Source organism: Leopardus geoffroyi, chromosome D4 (genome assembly GCF_018350155.1).
Source record: "Leopardus geoffroyi isolate Oge1 chromosome D4, O.geoffroyi_Oge1_pat1.0, whole genome shotgun sequence".
In the NCBI taxonomy this organism is placed as follows: domain Eukaryota; kingdom Metazoa; phylum Chordata; class Mammalia; order Carnivora; family Felidae; genus Leopardus; species Leopardus geoffroyi.
Window position 1 is genome coordinate 47465022 of NC_059342.1, and position 10200 is coordinate 47475221.

The following is a 10200-nucleotide window of genomic DNA, read 5'->3' on the forward strand; positions in this document are numbered from 1 at the left end:
GCTTTCCAGTGTCAAAAATAAAAGCTTCCAATTAACTGTCAAAAGCTTTTCCAGCATCTGGAGACAGGAGTAAATTGGAATCTTTTATATTGGTAGCTTTTGACATTATATTAAACAATCTTCTAGGGTTGTCATGGTCCATTCTTTGTATCTATCTCAAATGGTTTGTGTTTATCAATTGTTTTATTAGGCAATCTAATCTTTTAGCTCAGTTTCGACATTTCTTATATTTGAGTAAAGTCGAGGGACCTTTTTGCTACCGTGCAATCATCTTCACGTTGTTTTAAGGAGGACAAAGCCAGGGATATGTTTTAGAGTATAAGAGGAGTTTGTGTGTGTTTGTAGTTGGTGGTGATGGTGGCGGTGGTGTTTATGTTTTTTTTGTTGTTGTTTGGTTTGGTTTTTGGGTTTTTTTTTTTTTTTTTTTTTTTTTTTTTTTGGTCTTTTCTTCCTTTAAAAAGTCAGTCCTGCTTAGGGTTACATGCTGTAGCCTCAGCACTAGCAACCAGAGTACTATCTAGACAATGAATCGGATACTGTAGATTGCTGTAATCTCTTCCACAAGGAAAGGTAAATATCAGAGCTATTGATCCATGCTTACGTACTTCTTTCCGAGCCTGAGATTTTTCTCTTGAAAATAGAAAATGCTGCATGGAAGCATTTCCCATTTCCCAGTATCTTCTCTACTCTCAAGGATTTTCTTTGTTTTACATTTGAAAAAGTAATCAAGGAACATAAATTTATGAGCTCAGGATTTTTCCCTTGCTCTTAACTCTAAAACTTTTCAAGAAGAGTTAGAAGCAAAGAAGCCTCTTTTTTTTTTTAATTTTATTTCTTCATATGTTAATATCTGGGGCTATTTTCTCATTTGATTTCTGTTTTCTTTGTTCCTCTTTCATAAGAATGTCTGCATTTACCACATTTAACTTGTGTTCCTTTTGGATTCATAAACGCATATATTTTTCTTTAATCAAACTTCGTGTTCCCTGGGAAGCTAAAAATTATTCCAGGCTGAGTGTATTCTGTATTAACAAAAATATATATATAGTGAAATCATTTGTATTCATTTTTCAGAATACTTCTCAGCCCAGTTTTGAAAGTCTTTACATTATTGGATTTGTTCATTTGAATTTTTTTCACTAATGTAATTCAAATATGCAGACGACCAACCATATAGATGTGAAAAGAACCGGAGCAATCATACCTAGAAGGGGGAGGAGTGATTCCTTTAGAGCAAATAAGTAAAGAGAAGCAGTGTGAAGGCATAAGCTCCCTGGTGCTCTTCCTCCCAGTCTCTGAGCGCTTTCTGGCTGAACCAGATGAGGCTTTTCACCTGATCTGGTCCACCTTGCTGGGCCAGAACACACTCTAGGGCCAGAAATAACTGGTAAATATCAACCAGTTCTTTACACAGAGTCTCCAGGTCCCTGGGAATGTGGGTGGACAAAGGCGTGTGTGAACTAAGGAGGTGCCAGTCTGTAGCCAGGAGTTATTGGTCCAAGAGCAAAGAGAAGTCGTAAGTACCCATCAGAGTAATGTAGTCAAAGCCAGAGGAGAACGGAAAGAGTTCAGAAACAGAGTGCAGACGGGTCAGAATCAGCAGTTAGAGAAGAGGCCATGAAAAAGTTGAGATGATAACCTGCATTTGTCCCTGGCTCTGGCTGCATGTCCTCAGGGGGAGATGTGAGGGTTTAAAGGGACGAGGCAGGGTCAGCTACCACCCACCCCTGGACCTCTCCTCAGTCCTGACAGTAAGGGAACAATGCCAGGGGCACCGTGGCTCCAAAGGTAAAACAGTGCCTGGTGTTGTGGCTTAGCCTCGCCATTCCTCTCTTGCTCCACCAAAGATCCCCTTTCGTATACTTTTGGAGGCTCCAAAAGTATATGAAAACCCAAAAGTTGGAGGGGTTCAAAGCCTCCAACCCCTGCCTCCAACCTCCCCTCCCCATCAGTCATTAACACACTGATGTCTGTGGGATGCTGCTTCTAATCCACCTGCATCTCACATTCCTCCTTCCATTGTGTTTCCTCCTCCTGGGATTTTCCTTTCCATCCGCCTTCTCCTAGAGACTATGCGGGTCGAAGGTCTTCTATAAAACTCTCCCTACCCCTTCATCATCCTCCAAGTCGCCAGCCATCCAAGATTCAACCTCCTTTCTCCTATAAAGAAAAACAAACGTGACAATGTTGGGGATGGGCAAAGTTGAAATGATTTAGTATCTCAATAATTATAGCTCTCCCTTGAGCCTTTTGTATGGAAATACGCAGCATGTTTCTCTAGCAATTTAGGTTATGTTTCAGAAGGCTAGTTAATTTCCTACCAGCCTGTGTTCCTAAATTATTCTTAACCCCAAAGTGTATGATGAGGAACCAGAACCCCATCTTTCTTTATATTTTTTTCTACATAAGGCAGCTCTTTGAGGAACTCTTTATACTTATTAATATTTTTCAGTGATGCCAGGGTACTATACCTTCCTTCTCCATGGGGTGAGGTTGTTGAAAACTCAGAAGATGATGTAATAACTAACGTCTATGGGGCACTGACTATATGGGTCAAATGCTGAGGTAAGTACTGTATTGCATGGACTATCTCATTTAATCCCCACAACTATTATCCTCATTTTATACATGAGGAAACTAAGGCTCACAGAAATTCATTAACCTGCCCAAGAGAGTGGGATAGCCAAAATTCAGGGGAAAAAATTTTGAGGGAAAATGAGGAGAAACAATGCTTTTGAAAGGGAATTACTAACAATAATAAGTGACATAATATGCTGCAGGGCTCATATTAGTAAGGTGGTGGCCTGGAAGCCTCTCCGCATTGACATAAGGGTATTTCCCTTGATTTAGGGATGGCACAATACTGGGTCAAGGCATTGGCAAGCTTCCTTCCAGATGGAGTAAATGAATGAGACCTGGAGGGCTTCTGGCAGCAGGCAGAACTTTAGAGAATAGAAATGTGCTTTTCTGCAAGACCCATTTCCACCCCTGAATGCTCCATGCCCTGGATGTGGACCATACACTCAAAGGAATTGTAGCTACAGTCAGGAGCACTGGCCTGGTTTAATTCTTTAGTACAAGAGTGGAGGCCTTGGCTAAAAGAATTTCTGGGTTTGAGCTGCCGATACTTGATCAATCAAGTGGAGAGTTCACGTACGGCCTTCAGTACTGGGTATAACACAGAAAGCCCACAATATTTGGTCTTAATACTGTCATCGTTATTATCACTGGGGAACCATGGATAAAAGTATGGACTCTGGAGTCAGACTGCCTGGGGCTTAAATTTAGTAAGTACTACCTACTACAGTGTACCCTTGAGTAAACTATTTAACATTTCTCTTCCTCCATTTGTTTGAAAAATAGAGGTAATAACAGCACCAATTTTATCAGATTTCTCTGAGGAGCCAATGTAAGTAAACTAATACTTTTGCTTGGCACATAGCTGGCACTCCATAAATATTAACTAGTCTCATTATGATTGTCATCACTATTGACCATCATCTGTGATCCAGGATTTGGGGTGACAGGAAGTGACTGGATGGGAATATGCTGAGCTCCAGCAACAAAGATGACCATGCAATAGGCATGTAAGCTAAACTCTCACCAACCAGACCCCCATTCTCAGACGATAACTCAGAGGGCTCACCCACTTCCCTTATTTCTGCCTAGCACAGGCCCTCATTACTTCCTACTTGTGTTATTGCAAACTCCTCCAGGCTGGTCTCCCCAAGTCTGGTCTTTCTTCTCTATCAATATGGCTAGCAGACCAATCTTTCTGCATGAGGTCAGACTTCCTATCATACAGCCTATCTTCTTCAGCCCTGGACCCCTTGTACTAGACCTCACACTGGGGAGATGCCAAACGAAGGTCTTCCAAGATCGCTGTGAGTTCCCTTCACCAGCTGGGAAATGATGTCAGTAATATAAGAAAAAGAGGGACTCTGGCCATAGTAACGGTGGTGGCTTGTTAATAGTGGTAAATTCCACTGTGCTCTGCTTCCAAAGCACTTTGATATGCTGCTCTAGGAGGGAGGCAAAGCAGGCAATAACGCCATTTTAAAGGGAAGGAAACTAAAGATTGATTACAGAGATAACATGACTCAGCCAAGGTACAATTTCATTTGATAGTGCAAACTGGGTCCCAAAGCACCTCAGCTGGTTTCACTTTGTCTCTTTTCCACAACCACTCAGAAAACACCAAATTACATTTCCTGATGCATTGTGCCAGTGTGATTAGAAGGATAATGGTCAACATTTCTTGAGTACTTTTTTTTTTTTAACGTTTATTTATTTTTGAGACAGAGAGAGACAGAGCATGAACGGGGGAGGGGCAGAGAGAGAGGGAGACACAGAATCGGAAGCAGGCTCTAGGCTCTGAGCCATCAGCCCAGAGCCCGATGCGGGGCTCGAACTCACGGACCGTGAGATCGTGACCTGAGCTGAAGTCGGACGCTTAACCAACTGAGCCACCCAGGCGCCCCGAGTACTTTCTAAGTGTCAGGAACCATGCTAAGCATTCTGCATGGGTTATATAATTCGATTCTCTCAATAGCCACAGTTGCCCATTTTTCAAATGAATAAACATGAAACTTGCAGATATTAAATTACCAGCCCAGGGTAACTCAGTGATGCCAAGTGAACAGAGAAGGGCTATAAACACCTGTGCTCTCAACTATCTGCCTCCTTGGCCCCTGGATTCTTTAAGCTTTGTGCCAGTAACCAGAGATGGCCCTATAATTTGGGCTTTTCCTACAACAGTTAAATCCAACACAAAAATTACATAATAACTTGAAAATGCATTTAAATTATGCTTTATAGTTTTGAATCTATCATTTGACCAAATTCTTTTTTCATTACTCAGATTTTATTTACACATTTTTCCACCTGAGAATTCCTTAACTAAAATATTAAATATATTTTCCCTACAAACATTTTGTAATGAGTGGTGTTGTTTTGTTCATACAGCTTTGGATTCCTAATTCTTTCTAATTTTATAGGTTTATCATGGTTCCAGGACATTCTCGCCTAAACCATAGTTTTTCTGCTTAGTACCAAAGCTACCAAGGGTATTTTCATAACACTTCATCAATTGTATTTCTTTTTTTGATTTGTATATTTTTCCATTTGAATATATTTTATACATCAAAAAGACTAACCCAGTCTCTTACTCACGGCACCTTTTAAAAACAGTTTGTTAGTTGACACTGATACTGATGGGTTTGTATGTACCAAAATGTTAATGTTTATGGAATTAAATCAATTGATATTTTTCTTCAAGCTTTTCACCATTGCTTTTATGCTTAGAAAGTCCTTTCCTATCGCTCAGAGAGAATCTGCCCACACTATCTTTAGTGATTTCTATGTTCTTTTTGCTTATCCTTCCTTCTCTGTCCCTTCCTCCAGTCACTCTCTCTCCCTAGTCATCATTTATCTTTTTCCCTCCCTCTCTCTCCTTCCCTTATTCTCTTCCTATTCTCTTATCATTTTTTTAAAGTTTATTTTTGAGAGAGAGACATTGAGACAGAGAATCCCAAGCAGGTTCTGCACTGTCAGCGCAGAGCCCAATGTGAGGTTCGAACTCATGAACTGTGAGATTGTGACCTGAGCTGAAATCAAGAGTCGGGTGCTTAACTAAGCCACCCAGGCACCCTATTATTTTATCATTTAACTTTTATCTGATATTGATATAAATCATGAGATAAGGATGAACACTTCTATTTTGCCGAAATAGTAAACCAATAGCATGTATGCACTATCTCTTGAATAACTCCTAGACCCCCCCTTCTGGTTTCTTTCATCACTTTATTATATACCAAATTCTTCTTTATTTGCAGATTTTTTCAGGGTCATAGTTCTGGGGTCATTATTCTTATATCAGACAACACTGTATTTTTATGTTCTTATAATAAATTCCATTTGGTCATAATCTATTATTCTTTTAATATATATCTGTATAGGATTTGTTAGCATTTTAGTTAGATCTTTTGTTTTGTGTTTATTCATGAGTGAAATTATGTATAGTTCAGTGTGCTTATGTGGGAAGAGAGTGCCTTTATCAAACTGAATTATTAGCGGCAATGAATAAGCAAACAGCAAAACTTTTCTAACATAGTACAAAAACACAGAAATTATATGGTCCTTAAAAGAATATTTGTTCATAAAACTGTGGCCAAACATTTTTCTCCTGTTTCTTCATGGTTTTTTATGAACTTAAGTTTGCTACTTCTACATCATTTTGGTAATTCATCATTTCTCTGAAAATGGCTGACACGTGTGCTTTTATATGCTTACTTGGTCCTAGTTTTACATTCACTATTTGTTTTTTTTTCATCTCATTAGTTTTTTTTTTGATAATGCTATGTATGCGTTAAGCTATTTAAAAGAGGAATTTCTCTCCAAAAGGACCAGATTTTGAAATCATTCGTGAGTTCTACTGTTTTATAACCCTAATTCATCAATTGCTGATTTTACTTTTATAATTATCTTCTTTTCCATGAATTTATTCTTGGTTTTTCTGATTTCTCCATTTAATCCTCATCCATTCATTTTCATTTTTCTTATTTAATCATAGCATTAAAGATGTATCTATAAGTATAGATGTGGATATATCCTCAAGTTTTGATATATATTAACAATTTATAATGGTAGTTTTGATCTCCCTTTTAATCCAATAGTTACATAGAAAGTTCTTTTACAATTTCTTTTTTTTTTTTTTTTATATAGGCTTCACGCCCAGCATGGAGCCCAACACAGGGGCTCATGACCCCTGAGATCAAGACCTGAGCTGAGATCAAGAGTCAGACGCTTAACCAAGCATCCCCTTTTATAATTTCTAGTGGAATTGTCTTTAACTGTTGTATTCAGAGAATTTGACCAGTGAACTTTTACACTTGAAATTAATTTTTTTTAATTTTCTGTGATACACAAAAGCTCCTAAATTCTAAACAAATACCAATCTTAAGATAGTGATCAAATTCTCTATGTTCATATTGATTCAATCCTTTTGCCAACTTAATATGTGAATGTCCAAAGAGATCTAAGAGATCTAACAACATTTTGTACATTTGTGTCACTGGTGATTTCTTCTGGTGCTTTGCACACACATATTTTATGTTATACACTGACACATTTTACCAGTGACTGTATCTTTTATAATGTTAAATTATTATTTTTTTCCTACTAAAATGCCTTTTACTTTATTTCTGTTTTTTGACTTAACATCTTTGCTGCTCCTACTTCCATTAGGTTTCATTGGCAGGGTGAGGCCTTGCCCAAAGAGTTATTTTCTACCTTTCCAAGTTCATTTATTTTAGGTATATCACTAATATCATGTACTTGCTTTTGTAGTAGGGTTGTTTGCCAGTGTTTATAGTAAATATGTTTGACACTTCTGCATTATCTTCTTAATTTCTCTTTTTCCTCTTTCTTGCTAAGTTCACTATTTTTTTGCCTTTGGTTGAAAAAAAGCAATGTAAAATGTATGAGTTAACTTGCCCGATCTACTGAAGATTAAGGTAATTATTAACCTATTTTTCATAAGAAATTAAAAATTGAAATGCTAGCTATGACTCCTCTCTAGGTGAGAGAAGGCATTTTGTGAGCTTTTAAGTTCCTCTCACTACTAACCACATATTTTTCCCAGTCTTTGTTACTGAATGTGAGAACTTAGAGTTAACTCATTGCCATTCTTTCTAGGTCAGTTAACTTTTTCTTTTCTGTAGGCTCCACACCTAGTGCAGAGGCCAACACAGGGCTCAAACTCATGACCCTGAGATCAAGATCTGAGCTGATATCAAGAGTCACACGGTCAACCAACTGAGCCATTCAGGCACCTCTATATTTGTTTTTATCTCAAAAGTTATTTTGGTATTTTCCTTCAACCTTTTAAATAAAATAAAATTCGTCTCTTAAGTAACAACCATATTCATAGATGCTTTTTTTTTTTTCTTCTACGTCACACTACCATTTCCCAAATATCTATAGTGTGCCAGGGCCTGTGCTGTCCATTTTACAGACATTATAACTAATTCTTACAAGAACCTATGAAAGCAATTATTCTGCTTCACAGATGAGGAAAGCGAGACTCAGATAATACGTATTTCTGGTGAGTCACCATCAAGTGGCTGGTATGTAAGGCAGTGATTTTGTTGCAATACCTAAATACTGCAACAGAACAAGGAACAGAGCACACTAGGGGGACAGAGAGAGGAGTGACTTAGTATTCCTGCAGGGGATGAGTGAGGAGGTAGTGAGGAAGGCTTCACCAAAGAGAAAACACTTTAGTTGAGTCATGATGTATGAACCATTTCTTTCCCAGGAGAATAAGAAGGAAAAGCCATTCTAGGCCCGAGGAACATCTGTAAACACCAGGAGTAAAAGCAGTGTCGGTGTGAGAAAACTGTAAGTATGTGGCTGGAGTGCAGGTGCTTTTATGGCCACAGCAGAAGGTGAATTTGGAAGTGGAAGCAGGGGTCATATTTTGAAGGAGCTTTTGTGTCATGTTGAGGAGCCTGAAACTCATCGTGTAAATGATGGGGAACAACCAAAGGATATTAAGCAGGAAAATTACAATCCAGTTTGATTGTGGAAAGATCATTCTATGCAATAAATATAAAAGTTGGACTTGGGATGGCCTACGACTAAAGGCAAAGAGGTCTGTGAGGAGGTCCCGATTAAAGCAATTGTCGCAGGAATGTTTGGAGCTCTCCTGAATAAAACTGTCACCCGCTGTTTCCCTTTCTGCCTTGACTGTCAAGAAGTTCAAAGCCACATTTAATCCTCATTTACAGTAACTATATGAGCCCTCTGAATGAGTATATTTTTTTCACCTCCATTTCATGGTGTAATTGTTTTCTATTGCTGCTGTAACAAATTACAACTTATTTAGCAGCTAAAGATGACATAAATGGGTTATCTCACTGTCTCCATGTGTCTGAAGTCTATGACAGGTCTCACTGGGCTAAAATCAAGGTGTCTCAGGGCTGTGTTCCTCATTAGAGGCTCTGGGGAATGATCTGCTTCCAAACTCATTCAGTTTCCACACGGTAGTAGAAGTGAGGTCCCAGCTTCCTTGCTAACTATAAGCCAGGGGTTGGTTCTCAGTCTTCAAATCCCTACCTGCATTCCTTGACACGTGGTCCCCCCTTCATCTCCGAAGCCATCAACAGGGGGTTGGGGTCCTTCTCGTGCTTTGAGTATCTCTGACCTCCCCACCCCCCACCTTCTGCCACGTCTCTCTGACCCTTCTCCCTGCCTCTTCTCTTTTTAAGGGCTCATGTGATTCACCAAGCCCATCAGATAACTCAGGATACTCACTGTGTTTAGAAGTCAGTGGATTCAGAACTTCAACTCCATCTTCAAAGCCTCCTCACAGCATACTCAGATTACTGTTTAATTAAATTCCAGGTAATGGGGATTTTGGAGGGACATCAATACCAAACATGGTTTTAGTTTTTGATTTCCATTTCAACAGTTTTATTGAAGGGCCTTGATAAAAGGCATCATAAGCCTTTTTTAGAAAGGCATAAATTTTTTATTCTTCTTTATTATGTTTACTCTTTTGGAAATAAAAGTAAATATTGTTACTGCAGAAAGTTTGGAAAATAAAAATGGAAAAAATCAATCACAACCAACCATAAACCCATCACCTATATATGGCCACTGTTAGTATTTATATTTTCTGTCTCATTTTCTTCTTCTCATATTCATAAAAGCTGAAGTTCAAACTACATGTGCAGTATTCTACTTCTTAAGTTAATGTCAGGTTGGGAGCAATTTCTAGCATGTAATACTTACATAATTGCCACACGATAATATAGTGAGTATATATACTTTATTTTTTATTATTTTTTTAGAGAGAAAAAGAGAGCATGAGCAGGGGACAGAGATAGAGAGAGTGGAGGGGGGAGAGGGGGAGGGAGGGAGGGAGGGAGGGAGAGAGAGAGAGAGAGAGAGAGAGAGAGAGAGAATCTTAAGCAGGCTCAATGCTCAGCACAGAGCCAGAAATGGGGCTCAATCCCACAATTTTGGGACCTATGCCAAAATCAAGAGTCAGGTGCTCAATCAACTGAGCTACCCAGGTGCCCCTATACTGTACTTTTTAAAAGTGCATGGGATGTTGCAAATTTCTCTTTATAAATAACATTGAATTACACATTTTTACTTTGTTGGAATTTTGGATTTTTTCCTGGATATATACTG

General features: G+C 38.7%; 1 long non-coding RNA gene across 1 annotated transcript; it reads right to left on the reverse strand.

Annotated features, from left to right (window-relative positions):
• Positions 1–387: 387 nt before the first annotated feature.
• On the reverse strand, positions 388–9881 carry LOC123593204. Its single transcript, XR_006710184.1, has 2 exons — positions 9316–9881; positions 388–2160 (listed from the first exon to the last, which is right to left on the reverse strand). It is a non-coding gene; the product is annotated as an uncharacterized LOC123593204 (long non-coding RNA).
• Positions 9882–10200: the final 319 nt, after the last annotated feature.